Source organism: Diabrotica undecimpunctata, chromosome 1 (genome assembly GCF_040954645.1).
Source record: "Diabrotica undecimpunctata isolate CICGRU chromosome 1, icDiaUnde3, whole genome shotgun sequence".
NCBI lineage: Eukaryota > Metazoa > Arthropoda > Insecta > Coleoptera > Chrysomelidae > Diabrotica > Diabrotica undecimpunctata.
In genome coordinates this window covers 206,334,577-206,356,099 of record NC_092803.1, presented here as the reverse complement: position 1 = coordinate 206,356,099, position 21,523 = coordinate 206,334,577, and the positions used below count along the sequence as shown (strand labels likewise).

The 21,523-nt window shown below is 31.4% G+C and overlaps 1 protein-coding gene across 1 annotated transcript in view; it reads right to left on the bottom strand.

Moving 5' to 3' along the window:
- The window catches only part of LOC140442224 (uncharacterized), a 101,231-nt gene extending 80,574 nt beyond the window's left edge, over positions 1-20,657 (bottom strand). The window contains exon 1 of the mRNA XM_072533302.1: positions 20,447-20,657. The gene's annotated coding sequence lies outside the window, so the exon portion shown is untranslated. The remainder of the gene's footprint in view (positions 1-20,446) is intronic.
- Positions 20,658-21,523: the final 866 nt, after the last annotated feature.

The window sequence follows — 21,523 nt, the reverse complement described above, 5'->3', positions numbered from 1 at the left end:
CTATCCAAAGTTTAAAGATACTTTACTAAATGATACAAAGTAGGTGTAGCTAGGTACGTATTTCAATTTTGAGTTGTTAACGATTGGTAAATAAAATTTGAAGCATAATTTTGTGTACCTATTTAAATTGAATTGCAAATTTGAGTTAATTGCATTTGTACTTGGATTTCAGAATTACAAATTTCTAGGTACGTAAAGCCAGTGTTTATAAGAGATTAGAAAATTTCGGGTACACGTAAACTCATCACCATTTACCATAAATACCCTCGTACATAGTACAAACGGACGTGTACGAACTCATCACTATATAGCCCCCCATAAAATTATTAGACCCTCGGAGATATAGTAAACTGATCACCGGCATCCTTTGGAGATTGGTAAACTCATCACCGCAGATAGGTAAACTCATCACCGGGATTTTTGCCTGGTTTCCAGAAATTATTTTAAGCAAGTTCGCTTTAAAATTTAACTGAGATATTAATATGTCTGACGGTGTGACCTATTAGACGTATCTGCCAATCTAAATGGTTTTGAGATCTAAAAATTTAGTTGCATAGGATTTCGATAGTGAACTTTAAAATGAAAATATTAGGTAGTCCTTAACTTCGTTATTTGATTTTCACTGCATTTTTATATTTCTTATTGAATTCTCGAGATAATTTGTTCCCACAACTGCAGTGCTTTTAAAAGCAATTTTTTTACATTTTTTGGTTAGTTTTCGCCATTATTTAATGAGACAGATGAGTTGTTCATTTCATTTTATAAACATCATGACAACTAACCTCAATTAGTGTAAGATACAAAATAATTTTTATTCTGTAATTTGTTCCAATTTTGTTTATTGTAGCACCCTAATGATGCAAATAAAGATTTGCGAAAGCTTGGTAGACTAAAAAGAGTACTTCTTTGTCCTATCTTCGGCTGCACACCCAAATACTCGTGTTTTGTAGTCTAACTGATCAGCGTTGACTACAAGCGTTTGTCGCTTTTTCAGTATATATATATATATATATATATATATATATATATATATATATATATATATATATATATATATATATATATGTATATATATATATATATATTAGTATTCTTCAGTCATTTAGGCGGTTCGTTAAACAACATGAATTTTATTAAGCCTTGAGAATATACACAATTCATTTTTTTTTTGACAAGCCGCGTATACAACTAAAAAAAATTTAATATCTGATCATTGTATTCTAGGTTTTAGATCATTCAAAACTTTTTATGTAACACAATTATTTTATATAACAAAATTGATAAAACTAAAAATAAAAAGGTTTCACATATGGTGCCGACTTAATTGGATACCCTCTATGTATATATTTATATATATATATATATATATATATATATATATATATATATATATATATATATATATATATATATATATATATATATATATATATATGTATATAACAATGTGATTTTAACAATTTAATTAGAAATCTCAAAATGTAATATCAAAAAAGGTAATTTACAGCAACAAAGTAATGTTATGCCTTGCCTACAAGAAACATCTTATACAGTTACTTACTAACTTAAAGAACTTAATTGCGCTGATTTTTTTCTGTTTGATCAGGATGATTCGCGAAAACCAGTGCGAAACAACTAAACAAAAACGGTATAAAGTTTCTACTCACCAGTTGTATGACATTTAGCCTTACACCCTTTCGTCGCACAAGTCCACAAAAGGCAATTCGATTTTTTTAGAGTCTTTCGCAATTGAAATTTGAAATTATTGATAACCATAATTTTTTGTCCGCGTTCGCTCAGAACGTAATCAATTAGCAGTTCACTATCCATGTTGAAGAAACAAGGGCAAATGAAGAGAAATTTTTCTTTTCGCATGATTTTAGGTAGCTATTAATAGAATTTTGTGGAATTCTAAAATAAAAACCAATAAATTGCAGTTGCATTTAAGACATCTGGATTTGGATTATTCTGTGAAATTACCAGAAACTAGCCGTTTGCAAGGATTTTATGGTCTATACCTGATCCGGGGTGCAGGTACGCCAGTGATCAGTTTACCAATCTCTTAGGGTCTATTTTGAAAACCCTACTTTTATGGCGGTGATGAGTTTGTACTATGTACGAGGGTATTTATGGTAATTGGTGATGAGTTTACGTGTACCCGTACAAACTCATCACCGCCATAAAAGTAGGGTTTTCAAAATAGACCCTAAGAGATTGGTAAACTGATCACTGGCCTACCTGCACCCCGGATCAGTTATAGACCATAAAATCCCAGCAAACGGCTAGTTTTTGGTAATTTCACAAAATAATCCAAATCAAAATGTCTTAAATGCAACTGCAATTTATTGGTTTTTATTTGGGAATTTCACAAAATTCTATTGATAGCTACCTAAAATCATGGAAAAAGAAAAATTTCTCTTTATTTGCCCTTGTTTCTTCAACATGGATAGTAAACTGCTATTTGATTACGTCCTGAGCCAACGCGGACAAAAATGATGGTTATCAATAATTTCAAATTTTAATTGCGGGAAACTCTAAAAAAATCGAATTGCCTTTTGTGAACTTGTGCGACGAAAGGGTGTAAGGCTAAATGTCATACAACTGGTAAGTAGAAATTTTATACCGTTTTTCTTTAGTTGTTTCGCCCTGGTTTTCGCGAATCATCATGATCAAACAGAAAAAAAACAGCGTAATTAAGTTCTTTAAGTTAACTGTATGTTTCTTGTAGGCAAGGCATAATATTACTTTGTTGCTGTAGATTACCTTGTCCGATATTACATTTTGAGATTTCTAATTAAATTGTTAAAGTCACATTGTTATATATATATATATATATATATATATATATATATATATATATTTATATATATATATATTTATATATATATATATATATATATATATATATATATATATATATATACAGGGTATCCAATTAAGTCGGCACCATATGTGAAACCTTTTTATTTTTAGTTTTATGAATTTTGTTATATAAAATAATTATGTTACATAAAAAGTTTTGAATGATCTAAAACCTAGAATACAATCATCAGATATTAATTTTTTTTAGTTTAGTATACGCGGTTTGTCAAAAAAAAAATGAATTGTGGATATTCTCAAGTCTCAATGAAATTCATGTTGTTAAACGAACCGCGTAAATGACTGAAGAATACTAATATCTGATTCTGATGATTGAAGTTCTAGATCATTCAGAACTAGAGAATAATTTTTTTTTCATAAAACTAAAAATTAAAAAAAATTTTCATATGGTACCGACTTGGACTACAAAACACAACTACATATTTGGGTGTGCAGCCGAAGATAGGACAAAGAAGTACTCTTTTTAGTCTACCAAGCTTTCGCAAATCTTTATATGCATCATCAGGGTGCTACAATAAACAAAATTAGTACAAATTACACAATAAAAATTATTTTGTATCTTACACGAATTGAGGTTAGTTGTCATGATGTTTATAAAATGAAATGAACAACTCATCTGACTCCTACAAATAATGGCGAAAACTAACCAAAAAATGTAAAAATATTGCTTTTAAAAGCACTCTAATTGTGGGATCTTTGTACAAGTCATTGAAAGATAAAGTATAGAAAACTGTACTTAGCATTTTGATGCATTCTGTCTCAATAAATGAATTGCTGATTACTTTAAATTTAAAAATTTCCGCCAATGATGCCATAAAATGTAAAGCTTTGCACGTGTAAAAAATTAAGTTTCCTTCGATTTCAATGCACTAATAGCACACTCAAGTTTTTAGCTTTTCCTATTTTTTAGGTATTTTATATTTACTAACTGTCCAAAATCGTCTATTATTTTCAAGATAGTCAAATAACGCCAAAACGGTAAGACTTAGACCGAATGTATGCTTAACAAATTATCTCGAGAATTCAATGATAAATATAAAAATGCAATGAAAATCAAATAACGAAGTTGGGACTACTTCCGATATAAACAAAAGTAGCACATATTGACAAATATTTTCATTTTAAAGTTCACTATCGAAATCCTATGCAACTAAATTTTTAGATCTCAAAACCATTTAGATTGGCAGATACGTCTAATAGGCCACACCGTGAGACATATTAATATCTCAGTTATGTGATGAGTTTACCTATCTGCGGTGATGAGTTTACCAATCTCCAAAGGATGCCGGTGATCAGTTTACTATATGTCCGAGGGTCTAATAATTTTATGGGGGGCTATATAGTGATGAGTTCGTACACGTCCAAAATTTCTTGGAATTTTATTCAGGTAAAAGGATAATGTTTACTTAATATCAAATTATCACTAAATGGGCTTCTGTAAAAAGAAAGTTTATTTGAAAAGAACTTCATTTTTCTTTTGTCATTGTATTACTTGTATTATTTGGATAAAACTTGGTTCGACACCAACGATATAGTTAAAAAATGTTGGACCCATGGTAATATTGCGTCACCAATGTTCCTCCCCCTAGAAGGAAGAGAATTTGTATTTTACATTGTGGGGGAGAATAAGAATAGGTAGAAGATGCTTTATTACTCTCTGCTAAGAGTGTAAGTGATTGTCGCTTATATTATCATCAATATATGAACAGTACTTTGTTTGAAAAGTGGTTTGAGCAGCAATTACTATCTAAATTAAAAAGAAATGGCGGTATTATTTTGGATAATGCTCTGTATCATTGTAGACTGAAGAATAAAATTCCAAACACTAATTTAAACAAAGCTGAAATTCAATAATTTTTATCAAAACATGAAATATTTTATGGATTCTTACACAAAAAACAACTTGTAGAACTATTCAAACTAGTTAAATGTGAAAAAAATTATGTTATCGACAGGTTAGCTGAGAATTATGGCCATGAATTATTAAGATTACGTCCTTACTATTGTGTAATGAATCCAATAGAATTGTTGTCGTCTCAATTAAAAAGTTGTAAGGAAAAATAATAATTTTCCTAAATAATTTTCGACTGTTTTTTTAATTAAGACCGAATGTAATAATTTTACAGCAGATAACAGGAAAAAATGTATAGAGTATGCCAAAAAATTAGAAGAAACATACTTACAGTTCCAAAACATTATAAATAGAGTAGTTATAGATTTAAACGATAGCGATGCTAGTGATACCGATTTAAATGTAGACGATAGTTAAGTTTAAAATTATTTTTTTTTGTATTTGTATTTTTTCACTATGTTAAATATATATTTTAATATAAAATATTACTTGTATGTATTTTTCTTTTACTTTGTGAGATTGCCGTAATTTTGATAAAATGTATCAGTATATAAGTCCGACCCTGTATACAACGATACCTAGAAAATTAATTTCGAAATATCTTGCAATGAACAGTACTTATCTTCTTTAATCCAAGGATTAGGCGGTTGTTCCAGCATCGAATATCACTCCATTTTTTACCTAAATTTTCTTGTAATTTCGATTCGTAGTTTATGATTTGTTTAGTTAATCAATTTTCTTCCATTTTGTTTATATGTAGTTTCCATTTTGTTGTTCATTTCTTTATTATTTCATTGATTGATTAATTCAGTTCTTATCTTTCGCTTTCATTGCTCTATCTTGACTTTGATTGATATTTATTTACCATTTTGTAGTATTTTGTCGATCTCTATCCCTAGCAATCACATGTGTATTTACGAATATATTTACGTCTAAATAATTATTAAATATCGTTAGATTTATTTTGCTAAGTAGTCTTCGATTCTTTGCATGTTTCATATTTAATGACCACGCATTTTGTCCACCGTGTAGGAAAAGTGAATCATTGGATAAAAGTCCATCTAATGAACAAACCAACGACCAAATGAATAAATTGATGTGCGGGGATGGGGACAGGATGGGTAAGAACACAAGGGTCGGAAAGTGTAGTTGCTGCTGTTTAGGTTTTGAGGTTTGAGTCGGCCTGATCACGCGATGGGCGATGATTTCGTCTATTGATCACTGAGATTGTCGCCGTAATTGCTACGCGATATACCTAACGTAACGTAAACAGGGGTGTAGAACACGGAAACTTTAATATTAAACCATCTCCACGATCGACTAATGGGTTTATGTTATATATAGCTTTAATTTATGTTTTTTCTAGAAGATCTTTAAAAAAAACTCATAGTAAAGTGTACGTAGTACGTTAAACTAAATATGTCGAAAGAAAATGTTGCTGTAGAAAAGTTTTTTTTCATTTTTTGATAATAATTAAATAATAGTTTTGATGACACGGAGGATTATTTTATTTATTTACATTTACTAATAGAGGGCACTACTTAATGATTTCTGACAATAAAATTGATTTGAAACTTTTTTGACAAAAGTTTTTACTGTTTTCGATTAAAAAATCCATAGACCAGGTCTTATCTCGTCCATGAAGAATCTTCTCCAGTCTGAAGTTTATACTAGGCGACCTCTTTTTCTTCTTCCTTGGGGATTCCACTCTAGGGCAATCTTTGCAATATTGGAATTTGTTGAGTGTGTGACCAATCCAACCCCACTTTCTGGACTTTATTTGATGTTCTACCCTTTTTTGTTCGGTCAGGTGTAGTAGATTTTCGTTTCTGATGATGATAGGTCAGAAAATACGAACAATTTGTCAAAGACATGTATTACCATAGCCCAGGTAATGGCTTATAAATACATAGGTCACGAGATTCGTATAGCAAAGTTTTTCCATTCATTTCGTGAATATTCATTTCATTTGTTTGAATTAACGATTTTAAATCCCTAAAAATAAAAATTAATGTGATTACACTCGGAACTTCTTGGTGGCCATTATTCAAAATCACTTTCCCTACTTATTCTTCGTTAAAAAAATGTGGCATTAAGATGATTTGATACAATGGGAAAAGTCTTCTACGCAACTCGCCCTGAAAATGTCTTTCTTTGATAGCATGCGGACTTTAAAAAATCCCTTGTCAAATAAATGTTGCTTTATCGGTAAACATAATATTTTTAATAAAATATCTAGTTCGTTTTACTATTTTTACCGATTTGATATTGAAAACCATTGAAGTAAGATGAAATGATTCTCTCTGTGCTTTACACAATTAGTCCAAACTTCAGGTATTGCTTCACTTGAGCATTGTTACGTACTTGATCGAAGTCGTGTTTCCTGGAAAGTGCAATTATTGTGAGAGGGCCAATACATTGGAGTAAATTTGAAAAAAATTATAGTATGAGAAAAAATAATCGTCAAATTCAATTTTATTGCATTAAATAATGAATAATGATTATTAATTGTTTTTATGAAACTATTGAATTGAAAGTTTAATTAAAAATCAATAGGTTATTAAAAAAATGACTATATATATATATATATATATATATATATATATATATATATATATATATATATATATATATATATATATATATATATATATATATATATATATATATATATATATATATATATATATATATAAGCGGGGATCCTACAGCTTCTGCCGCTTCCCGCATTTCGATCGCCATCTTTTTCTATCTCTCCAGGTGTCTTCATCAATGGCTCTGTCTTTCATGGTTTCCATAACACCTTGTATCCAAGACTTGGCTGGTCTTCCTCGTTTCCTTCTATTACTTGGATTGTATTCCATAGCTCTTTTTGGCCATCTGTTGTCGTCCATCCTCTGTACGTGTCCATACCATATTAACTGTCTAGTTTCTATTCTTTCAGAAGTTGTATGTACTCTATCTGTTTTTCTTCTAATTTCAGAATTAGGTATACGTTCTACTCTTGATATACGGCAAGCTCTTCTTAGGTAGTCCATTTCAACCGTGTCAACTTTTTTCTTTCCTTTTACTGTCATTTGCCAACATTCTGCTCCATATGTAAGAATGGGCTCTACAATTACTTTGTAGATAGTCATTTTTAGATAGTCAAAAATGACTACTGACTTGTAATTGGTTTACATAAAGTCGCGCGATAAATTTTAAATTATATAAAAACTTGGGAGTTTAGAGGTGTTAAAGTTTATTCTTATTTCCTAATCACAACTATTTGACCTGTTAATGAAACAAAACAAACTTTGCATTTAGCTTTATAAATAATGCCTCTATGTTAGCCTATGTTATGTCTGGTATGATAGCTGTTTCATCAGCATATCGCAAATTATTTATGGGAATTGATACCTTTTTGCCTGTGTTGTGCACGTTAAAAGATCTTTTCTACATGAATGAAGAGCAAGGGAAAGAGGATAAAGCCCTGTTTCACGCCCTTACCGTTGAAGATCCTTAATTCTGTCTTGATTTCAGTACTGCTGTTGGATCATGCTCATATCTTTTCCATCGAGACCAATCTTCCTTAATGGCTGTAACAACACATGATGTCATACATTGTCAAAAGCTTTTTGGTATCGAAGCTTTTTACAATGAAATAAAATATGTATATCAACAAAATACTCAAAGTCTGCTATAAAGAAAAACAGAAATGTATTAAGCTATGATTACTTTTGTTCAACTTGTCCGAAAAATGGACCACAAATAAAACAATTCATACGTTCAAAATGTTTGAACAATATAAAGGTACCGCCTTTTTGTACTTCCTTATTGTATACCTGCAATCTATAGTTTTATTGTAATTTTCATAGATATTACACTTTTTTATAGTATATTCCTCTTTTTTAAACGTGATAAATGCCTTCCTAATCCACCAATATAACGATATTTTATTACTTCGTTTGATTTCGTCCTAAGAAATGATTTCTTTTGTACACAATAATAAATAAATGTGAATAACTACTTATTCACTTATTCTATTATTCATCATTACGTCCCCTGTTCCATTAAGCGAGTACGTTATTCTCTCTAAATATACAAAATGGGAATATTAGTATCAGACAGGACGTTACAATGGGCCGGACTGTATTCTAATAATACTGTATGTTCTTGTCATTTGTGAATTATCCTATTATCTTTAAGATGTATAATTCCAAAGATTATTTTACTGTATAATAATTATATTATTACTATACATACTGTACTATGTAACTGTGGGACAGATCACTACTTTCTTTTAGCTAATCTTTTATGCCCCTTTAAACAATACTACAAACAGAACACCAAAAGTGAGAGAAACAATACTACACAATACTAAACGGAGAGATATAAATTGCACCTTTTATTCCAGTCAAGTATTAAACATCTTTTTCAATCTAGATTAGAAAATGAACTAAATGAGATGGAAAGAAATATGGATGTAGAACAAGAATACAACAACTTCAAAACGATAATAAAAAAAATTGCTTATGTAGTATTAGGAACAAAGAACAACGACAAAAAACACCACGAACCACCATGGACGACAGAAAACCTAAAAGAAATAATACAAGAAAAAAACAAAATATATAAGAAATGGCTAACAAATAAAACATCTAGCAATAGAGTAACATATCAAAGGAAAAAGGAGAAGTAAGCAATCAAATAAAAAAAGCAAAAAACAATTTGTGGGAATAAAAATTTAATTGGTGGTTCTCAGACTACGGAAGCATGAAGAACTATCAATAATCTACAGAAAAACACCCATAACTCCTTAATTCCTATAGAAAAGTGGGAAAATCACTATAAAAATTTACTCCAAGAATCCAGATTGGAATAAATGGGAGAGAAATACAGTATGGAGAGACCAACAAATAGTAACATTAATACTACTAACAACGAGGTCCTTACTGTGTTAATCTCCAGGACCTGGCAATATAGCTGTAGAGTTACTTAAAGCAGGAGGTCCACTCGTAATAGAACGAATAACTTTTCTAATGAATCAATACTGCCAACAAATTAAAGTACCATCTGAATGGAAAACCGCTCACTAAGTGTCCATCTTTAAAAAGGGCAATCGAAAAGATCCTAACTGCTACAGAGGATTAAGTGTCCTACCTACTTTTGGGATATTGTTTGGAAAGATAATAAATGAAAAAATATAAGATGACGTAGGTCATCTAACTAGCGAAGACCAAAGTGGATTTACGCCTGGTAGATCTTGCACTGATAACTTGTTTATACTCCAACAAATAATAGAAAAAAGAATAGCGGTTGGTACCGAAGTACATTTAGCCTTCATCGACCTAGAAAAGGCGTATGATACAGTTCCAAGGCTTAAATTGTGTTAAGCTTTACAACAACTCGGCATTAGTCCATACCTTTTAGGAATAATCACAAAAGTATACAGGGATAACACTACTTACCTAAAATCGGAAGTAGACTAATCAGATCCAATGAAAGTAACTAAAGGACTAAGACAAGGATGCAGCATGTCAGTCTTACTGTTTAATTTATATATTAAGGCAGCCCTCCAAAATTGGAAAAACCACTGCCAGGGAATGGGAATCCCCATAGGAAATTACATACTGTTCTCCCTGAACTTTGTGGATGACCAAGTCGTCCTAGCTCAAGATTATTATCATCTAGAATTTATGATAAAGCGTCTATACAGAGAATATGTAAAATGGGGGTTACGAGTCAGCAAGAAGAAAACAGAATATTTAGTTACCAATTCAGATGCAAGGTTAGGTGCTCTCATTGATAAGACACCGAATTAATCAGGGACGTAAAATTGTAGGATGTCTGAACTCCTTATGGTGGGATCGAAAAATTTCCAAAAGGAACAAAAAAAGATTAGGGTAAACCATGGTTGAATCAGTTCTTTGTTATGGCTCTGAAGTATGGACAATTAATGCAGACATGAAGAGAAGATTGTTGGCATTTGAAATGGATTATTTGAGAAAAAGTGCTAGAACATCAAGGCTGGCAAGGAAGACCAACGAATCTATAAGAAATAATATGAATGCTACCTGACGAACGTTGGCCCCAAAAACTTCATAGATGGAAGACCCTTGGAAAAAGAAAAAGAGGTAGACCTTGACGCTCATGGAATGAAGGAATTAGAAGAGCGATGGAATCGAGAGGTTTGGAGGAGGAGCATGTCTTGGACCGGGAGGATTGGCGGAATAGGACGGAAGTATGGCGTTAGCCGTCTTCAAAATATTGTATATACAAGTTGGATTCTGTAATATATATATATATATATATATATATATATATATATATATATATATATATATATATATATATATATATATAAGGGGGTTGAGGTTAATTGGATATACAGCTGATTGAAAGCCAAATGTACTCTGTTCAACAGTTCATTATATTTCGCCAATTTTTATTGGCATCATCAGATGAGAGCTACAATTATTGAAAACATGGTAAAATACAATTTAATAATTGTTTGTTGTTTATATCTTACTGGATTGAGGTTAACGGCAGTGTGATTTATTTTAATAACATCAAGTCATGATTTGTGGGTAAAATATGGATTGGAGCTATCTTCGACATGTAACATTTAGTTGTATAATTCACGTTCACAATTAAAATATAAGAAACAAACACAATTCAAATTAAAAACAAAACAGACACAAAAACGTTTAGTTCGGTAACTGTCATTAAGGTTAAGTACCAGAATTACCAAATATCGAATGTTACTGATTGACTTATGCCTGAAGATAAATATATATATATATATATATATATATATATATATATATATATATATATATATATATATATATATATATTTGTTTAAACATCCGTATATCAACTGGTAACATGCAGCTGCAGCATGCTCAATTGGCAAATTACCAAATTGTGGATCATTATTAGCTGCTTCTTAATCCTTAGGTGTAACATAATCGTATTGATATTGTTCTGAAGCTATTTTCTAGTGGCATCTTAAAGTAATTACTATTTTAATGGAAATAAGCCACAATTGAAGTAAAAAATAAGTTTATTAACGTTTCAATTTCCACTTCGGAAATCACAATATTTCCAAAGTGGAAATTGAAACATCAATAAACTTATTGTAACTTTAATTGTAGCTTATTTCCATCAAATTAGTAATTAATCGTATTGATGAAATGCATGGTACAGAGGGATAACTGTTTCCTAAACGATGCCCTATAGAGCTGGAGAACTCTGGGAGATTATAGTCTTGAATGATAACAGCATTTTGTTCCGACTCATGAGAATAAAATAGGCATGACAAAAAAAGAGAAGCCTCAGAAATGAGTAACTCGTTCGATACTGAAGAGTAGGCAATTTGAGACCTCAGTGCCATTTGACGGTTCTGGTATTTCTGATGAACAAGATACTGGTACGTCATACGTGAGGGTATAGACAAAATAAAACCCCGAACTCGAACGGAACCATATCCCTCTTGATAATGGCTCCAAAATGGGTGCCGAAAAGTCGACTTTTAAATTCTCAACGCGGTTCTTCCCGAGAACTTCACTTAACTGACAGCGGAAATTTATCCGAACAATAATAATAAAAAAAAGAGAAAAGTGTAAAGTAAGATCTTGTAATATAAAAACTTATAAATTTATAATCTCTGACAAACTATCCAAATCAGTTTTTAAATCAAGTTCTTCCAAAACTAATTCCAACTTATTTTTAAGTCAAGAAATCTTAATATTTTTGATAAAATATTTAAATTACTAGTCCTTATTATCAATGGGTCAAATATAATTGCCGAATGAAGCAATTCAAAGTACTAACTATCTCGTCGTCGATGAAATTTGTTGTGAAAAGCTTTAAATAATTAATGACGAACTAATTGTTCTCTTTAATCGTGTACACAACCCCTCGTATTGCTTTTGAAAACTACTCCACATCGCTTCAAAAATATGTTCGTTAAATTTTAGAATATTTTGTCTGTAACACATAAAATAATATAAACTTAGTTTATATAATGCATTCTCTCTTCAATATTGCCAACTATTATTGGCTCCAAACACCCTGAAGTTGACTTTGTTTTAGGTAATTGAAAATACTCCTGATAAGTACCGCATAATTCAACAACTCAAAGGACAAGTTGGCATTGTTTTTTGCAGTTCCTTCAGAGTAAAGCTAGGCAGAACCCTAACTTGTAAAGGACCTTGGACACAAAAAGGTTTTAAAAGTACGTCTGTGTTTCCCAAACTCAGTGCAAAACGATACTTGTCTTAGATAAAAACCACAGCCACAGCTATCCCCTACGCGTTACTAAAGAGAAAGTCAAACAATTCTGTTCTAAATTCAAGTTTTGGTTTTAATCAATAACATGATCATTTTATCAAAAGCCCTCCAACACAGCCTCCTTCGGACCCAAACCAAACGCTTAACAACACTGTAATCCTAATGTATTTACACCAAAAACTTTAAAAGCATAAAACATATTGTGCAATTGCTCAAGAATATATTTATATGAGTATAGAATATTACAATTACTAACGTTTATGTTCCAGAGAAAGATAAAAAGAAAAAAGTAATTGAAAAAATGTTGCCTGCTAATTTCGCCAACGTGAAAAATCCTGGCTATATATATCTGTATGTATGAGCTCAAAGAAATTGCCTATTTCTTCGGAATATATAAATAAAGCCATAAACCGTAAGTAAGTCTTTCAACGAAATACTTATACCGAAATTGAAACCTTTTGATAGAAACTAAAAAGCTCAATCCTCTAATGTCGAAAATCCCATAAAAATATTCTTCTTCTTCTTCTTTTTATACAGACACGACTCTGTCTATTTTTCAATGTGCCTCCAGTAAGTTGTCGTTCCATCATTTTCGTGGTCTTCCTACTGATGGTCTTCCTATTGGGGAACCGTCCTTGCCGTCTTTACTACTCTATTTGTTGTCATTCGGCTTATATGATCGTTCCATTCTACTCTCCTATTTCTTACCCAGTTCTTGATGTTCCCCACCTTGCATCTACGTCTATATCTATCTGTACTTCTAGCTCTGTCCCATAGTGTCTTCCAATCAATTTTTCTGTGTGTTTTCATCTCTGCTGTTTCTAACATCCTTTTTGTCCTCTCTGTGTCAAGTCTTGTTTCTGCCGCGTATGTCAATATTGGTATGATGACTGTTTTGTAAGTTCTGCCTTTCGTTTCTTTCCCGATATTTTTATTTCTCCATATTGTATCACATGTACATCAGATAAAGCAGCAGCAAAAATATTCATTATAAAGATCAGTAGGAAGATGCCAGAACTCGTGGCTGAAAGACCTGAGGAGATGGTTCGACCGCTCATCCGCAGAAATCTTTCGTGCAGCAGTTTCCAAAACTACAATTGCCATTTGGATCGCCAACCTTTGAAAGGAGACGGCGCCATGAGAAGAAGAAGAAAAATATTTTCATAGGAGCCAGCGAAAATTATTGAAGATGGGGACTATTGTGCCGATCAGGTATTTAACGCTGATGAAACAGGACTGTATTGGAAAAAATGCCTGACTGTACTTACATCGCAAAGAATGAAAAAACTGCAAGTGGACATAGAGCAAGTAAAGATCGAGTAACAATATTAGGTACATACTTTGTAGCAATACATCAGAAGACGGGATGTTGAAACCGCTCTTAATAAATAAATCTCTTAGATCACGTGCTTTAAAAGGCAAAGATTTACTTTACAAGTAAAATAAGAAAAAGTAGTTGATGTTAGAAAAACATTATGATTGAAACTGGAAGAGTATTAAAGAATTAAGCTATTTTAAACAAGTTTTAGAAGAGACAACTTTGGAAAACATCCACCTGCAGACCAGTTTATAAATAATTAGTTTACTTTCAACAACAATACTAGTAAAATAAACAGGTTCCCCGGTTTTCTTGTTTATCGACACAATTTAAATAAATAAAAATTCCTAGTCACAAAAGAATAGAAATATGGACCAGTTTTTTAAGCTTTTGTATGAATTTTTTTCGGATATTCGAAGTAAGTTATCAGTAATTTAAGCAGCCGATTTTTTTTAATTTCTGGAAACTTTTTTGTTTTTGTCTTGGTTTTATGTAATTTTAGAATCACTACTTTTACAAGGCAAAGAATATCCACCTCATAAAACGAGACCTTACTGTATTTTTTATCATTATTATACTTTCATATATCTATATTTAAATATCCTTTTTTTTTTGGTAATTTTTCAGTTAGAATAAATGTGTTAAATTTTAGCTTGCTGACAGTTACCTTACGAACACAGCTAATAACCTTTTATATCAGTGAACCAGCAACCTACAGAACTTAAGATTATTAGAAGATTCCAACACATTCCATGTTTTATTTGCAAAATAAAAATTTTATTTGTACAAATTATTAATACAATATTTGGCGATTTAAATTTTTGACTATGGTTTTTAATTAAATTCCAGATTTTATTTACAACGTTGCTTTTATTGTAAAAATGTACAATATATTGAAAGGAAAAAAATTACACCGGCTTTTTTCCATAAAAGAAAAGAAAAGCAAAGAAACGAAGCAGAGTTTCCAAAGTAAATAAAATGCCGGTTCTGTATATATCCATCAGGGCAATATTGTAATATTAACACACGCACTGCAATCATAATATTATCGTCATCGTCATGTAGTCGTGTACGATAGAAGCTTTTCACTAAATGTGTTGGAATCAATTACATTATTAAGCCATTATTGATGTTTTTATAAATCAAAATAAACATTTGGACACTGTTTGAAGACGATTAGGATGTACTATATATATTTATCTAATATCCCGTTGTTTATTTAGAACGAATCACTCTAGAAATGAAGGATATTATTTATATATTATTCAATATTTATTGCATAGAACAATAACTCTTTACACGAATGTGTTGTCCTTTTCCTCAAATGACTTGTAATGTTTTTTAATCTGTCTTTATCAATTTTAGAGCATATTTACATATTGCATTCAGTATAATAATTCTTACAGTTGCCCTAACATTTCTTCATGGTAGTCTCTCGTAGAGCAGAACAAATTTTTATCGACAAATCCTTTCTCTTCTCCAATATGAATGATAGTACAACGACGATCTGCTGGAAATGTTGTTGAAAAGCTTCCATGAATTAGTTTTAAATTTGATGTAATAGATGACTTTGCCTATTATAATCTTAAGAACTATTCTTCTTCTTTTGATGTAGGTCATGTCTGATGTAGGTCTCGTCTGTTTTCCAATGTGCCACCAGCAAGTTGTCGTTCCATCGTTTGATGACAAAGATATTCTACAACGAGGATTTAGACAGGGCTGTATTTGATTTCCAAACAAATTATTTAAAAACATTGAAGGAAAAAGAGTAAATGGAGAACCCTTCATATAGTTATTAAATACGGGGATGATACAGAAATTTTATCAGACATCGTTGAATAGTATCTCGAATGATGTCGCTGAATGGTAGTCAGGAAATAGGGGATCAAAATAAAGGAAAATAAAACCAAATGTTTAGTCTTCAATTGCCTTTATCCAAATAAATGAAATTTAAAATCAAAGAGGTTTAAACAGAAAGCAACCTACTTGGCTGAGAAACATCCAGGATGAAACCGATATACGTAAGGACGCCATACTTTTTCATATTGCAGAAGACCGTGAAGCCTTTGCCATGGTGATCGTTAAAGTCTTATAATTCTTACATGGCACAAAAAGAAGATGGGAAGATCAATAAAAAGATGGTGTTACCTAAATATCCAACACGAAGACTTCCCTAGTTTTGGCGGGAAAATCAGGGTAGCTATCACAAAAGAATGTTAAAATAAACAGTAAAAATCTTTTTATAATCTTTAATTTGGGTTTTGTTACTTCAGGAAGCCCTCAGGTTTTCATAACATAAAGTTTTGGAAACACTCGTTATGCCGACGATACAGCTGAAAGTGAGAAAGACCTACAGACGCTACTAAACATAATTTTTGGTACTGGGGTGTCACAGTTTGGTGTAACAATAAACAAAGAAAATAAAAACCATGGTTATCAGTAAGAGGTGTAAAGTCATAACAAGAATTCAGATAGGAAATAAATATAGTGAGTAAATAGAAAAAAATGGAGTCTGGGTTACTGAAGATCTAAATTCTAAATCAGAAATTCGATAAGAATAGAGAAATCAAGAGCAGCCTTTTTGAAGATGAGGAAATTTATAAGTAACCAAAGTCTCAATCTGCAAATCCGATATCGTCATGTAAAATATTCACTCTATTCTTCTTTATTGTGCTGCAGCTTGGGCTGTCATTCCTGACTTGATGAGAAAGCTGGAAGCTTTTGAGATGTGGCTTTTTAGAAGAATTTTTTTGAAAATACCATGGACCGATCATATTTTGCACAAAATATTGTTTCACAGAATGGGAAGATATAGTGAACTTTTGACTATCAGTAAAAAGGGGAAAGAGCATATTTTGGGCACATACTTAGAAATGGGAAGCACGAGTGGTTGCAGCTAATTAGGAAGGGTAAAATCGAAGGAAAAAGAGGTCCTGGTAGACGACAAATATCCTGGCTGAAAAACATTCGCGTCTAGACCGCGTCTTTAATACACAGACTCGTTTCAGAAAAGCAGAAGATAGAAACGAATTTGCAATAGTCAACCTTTATTAGTGGTAGTATTATTTTCTATAAAAAACGTACTTGATGTTCAATGAAATTTCTTTTAAGAATGGTTTTCGGTATACTCTTTTAGTGATAAAAGAGTATTTAGTATAATATTCTTAAAGATCATACAAAATCGAATTTATATAAAATATGAAATAGACATAAGTCACTCTCAGTAGTTTGGATTTAGAAACGTCTTGGGTACAAGAAAGGCGTTGTATGAGATTCAAACAGTCACTCGAAAATGCCTCGATCACTAGAAAAAAGTATATCTCTGTTTCATCGACTTCTAGAAGGCTTTTGAGTCCAGCATGAAAAATTGTTGTATAAGCTACAGAAAATGAAGCTGGACGGAAAAAATCTGGTGTTCGACTCCGAGCTGCGTTATGTCTTCATTGCTCTTAACTTGAACTCTGAATGCATATTCAAACAAGATCCGCAACTGACCAATGGTTAAGTACTTTAAACAATTACTGTAATTTCAACCAATAAACATTTCTCAATCTGAATCTGAGAGAATAGAGAATAGAGAATCTTCCTATCTATAACTATACGATAATTTTAGAATTATTTTGAACTAGATAATACATATTATCAATCAAAGATCAGTTATATAAAAAGTTTAGTATGCAAAAACAACAATTTACATTAAATATTATTGCAAAACATTTAATTATGAGAATTAAATCAAAATGTTAAAGTCAAGTGTATAGTCAATGTGAGAATGAACTAAGGTTATAATATTAATAAAAGTTTATATTATTCTCGAAAAAAATTCAAATAAGCACCAGACGACGCCGAAGTTGATATAAAAATAAACAATAAATATATTAGCAATATTAAGTATGCAGGCGACACCGTTCTGATACTCTGATAGCAGAAAAAATAGAAAACAAAAATTACAAAATATACTGTAAATAGACAGAGCTGTAGACAAAGTTATAGAATTATAGACAGAGTTGCAAGTAAAGCAATGTGACTGATAATTAATCTTCAAAAAACTAAAGTAGTGCTAATTGTGATTAGTAAAACCGATAAAAATTTTCGCATTGACCTAAATAACACTCAATTATAACAAGTTCATAAATTCAAATACTTAGGAGTAGTAATGAACGGTAAGTAGAATCAAGATAAGAAATAAAAACACAAATAAAACAGGCTAGGAACATGTACAATAAATGGAAGCAAATTATCTATAACACAAAACTAAACTTAGACATCCAAAATAGAGTCATTAAATGCTACGTTTGGTCAGTCTTATATGGAGTCGAAGCCTGGACATTAAAATTAAATACCATGAGACATTATCACATAATACTTACCTAGGCCACATAATAAGAAATGACAAATCTAATCTTCTACAAATAATATTTGAAGGGAAGAGAGCTGAAGAGGAGTAGGTAGAAGAACTATGTCATGGCAACTTGTGGAAACTATATTTAAAACTGTTTGCCACTAGCATGGGTGTTCCCCGTTCGCTTAACATTTCAGTATAGGTTTGCAGCGAAGGCTATACGAATTTAAAGAATGATGAAAAATTCAATTTTTTACTGGCCATCCATCCCAATACAATCTATCGCCTACCTATCTAAACTTCCAAGAATTTCATCGGGAGCCAATTTACGCAAACCCTTTTAGCTGTAGAGAGCTCATTACCTGCAAGCGGGAGCCAATTCATGTCCATTCATTGTATCCATTTCTAACATGGTCAGTCCATGAAATTTTTAGAATATGGCGGAATATTCACATAAAGTTTTCCAAGTGTCAAGGATAGTTTCCAAGGCTAATTGTCAGCGTCCTGCCTTCCATACCATGTAGTAGGATACTGTATATAGCATTTTATCATGCGATATCGTATAGTTAGATCAAGATCTTGGTAAAAAATTGTTTAATTTTTAGAAATAAGTTTCTGGTCCTAGAGTAATCAATATTTCAACCATTGTCTCCTTCTGTATAGAAATATTACGATTTATTGGTAAGCTTTGTAGTATACTAAAGGCAAAATGCTAGTTAAGTTTGACTTAGTTCGTAAGGTTTTATTATGCAATTTAATTAAATTTTTGCAATGGATTGTATATTTTATTATCTTTTATTTTGGGATATTGACGATTTATGTAATTTTAGTAAATTTTAATTGTTTTTTGTCCATAAAATTTTACAATGTTCAGTGACAATAAAGCATATTGTATAACTGTCATGACTGAATATGATGTGATTGTTTGGGATTATTATAGATATGTTGTAAAAATGCAATAATATTTTGAATATTGTTCTGGAGCTATTGTCTTGGGGCATCTTAAAGTAAATACTATTTTAATGGGAATAAGCCACATTTCAAGGTTGAAATAAGTTTGTTGACGTTCCAATTTCCACTTCGGAAATCGTTCTCATTTTTATAGTGGAATTTAGAATTGCAAATTAGAACTTTTTTAGAGAACCAGGAGATTGAAAAGTCAATAAACTTATTTTAACCTTCAATTGTGGCTTATTCCCATTAAAATAGTAATTACTTTAAAATGCCACAAGAAAATAGCTTCAGAACAATATTAAGAAACCGTTATGTGCCCAGCGTTATTCAGAATTTTCGGAGATTGGAAATTCTTTACTTGAAAAACTGGCACATTGTCACAATTCAATCAAATTTTTACGAAGATGTAGAGACAATAACAAAGACCAAAGGGCTTTAAGTTACGTTCAGCATATTCAAGTAGAAGGTTGGAAAAAATTCTACACAGAGCGAGAACAATTTCCGAAGTGTAAATTGAAACGTCAATAAAATTATTTTAACCTTCAATTGTGGCTTATTCCCAATAAAATAGTAATATTTTAAATTTCTCTAATTTACGACTTCGGCAGACAACTGCTGAAGAAATATTATTTTTAAATAACAAAAACAAGATAATTAGAAATGTTTATCTTTTCAAAAATTACTGTTTTGAAGGCATTTTTCGTGCTAGTCGAATAAATGTCTGGTTCATTTCAAAACAATAATACCTAATTAAATTAAAATAGCTTTAGACCTATAGGCTGATATTTTGTATAAATTTCATTAATAAACGAAAAATGTTTACCTGTAACTAACTGCGAAACTGTACAAAATTTTCTCAAAAAATAAACTTCACTCGGCCGTATCACCTCATATCAAGTCAAAATCAGTTCACTAGAAGCATAGAGTCACTGTGTAACGCGATTATCACTGTCTGATTTTCTCAATCTTGTGAGATTTCGTAAACAGCTCCGATTTTTGAGTCAACACTTCACGTATAACATTTAGCACCTGACTGGATTCTCTTCAAGACCGTTTTCCAGGTATAACTTTCATAGCAGTACCCCACCAGGTAAACCGACTTGAAAAATTATACCGAACACGTGCGGGAATTCATCCCGCCCCTCGTGTCGCCATTGGCAGTGGTTCCGGAGGGGTGGGACTTGGCATCGTGATTGCTAAGTGATTGGGAGAGAGTTGGTGTCTTAATTTACAGGTCTCTTGATGAGTTATTTAATTGAAAATTGATTTTTTACTGGATTTTTATGTTGGTGTGAGTTTGAGGTTAATATTGATTCAGATAACGACAGGGACATGATATATTATGTACTTGTGATGGACTCCAATTTAATTTATTAACTTTTGTTTTGGATTAATGTTTATGCGATGTTTGTTTGATGAATTGCTCTATTGTTTTCTTTGGAATTGGGTTAGATAGTTTTACAATTATTAATAATTAAAATGTTTCTATTATTAGAAGAGAGAAAATGATTAGGTTGACTTAAAATATTTTATATTTCTTCTTCAGTTCATAGTTAAGTCATCTGTATATGTTGTTTTTCTATTTATATTTATTAAATATTATCTTTGGAAAGGATTAAGCCGCAATTGATTGAAAATAAAATTACATTTTATAATTCTTATTCGACGTTTCGATTTACTTTCTAGAAATCGTTTTCAATAAAAGATTATTTTAAAATTGTGAGCTGTTATTCTTATTGTTTTCCAAATTGACGGTTAACTTATTTGGCCTTGATCTTGTAGGTATATAGCCATATTTTAGTTGATAATTCTGAGATTAACCCCTTCGCTACCGTGTATCCACACAGGGCCGCCCAGAGCCAGGCCGGGCCCCGGGGATGAGACCCGGCCGCCCCCCCCC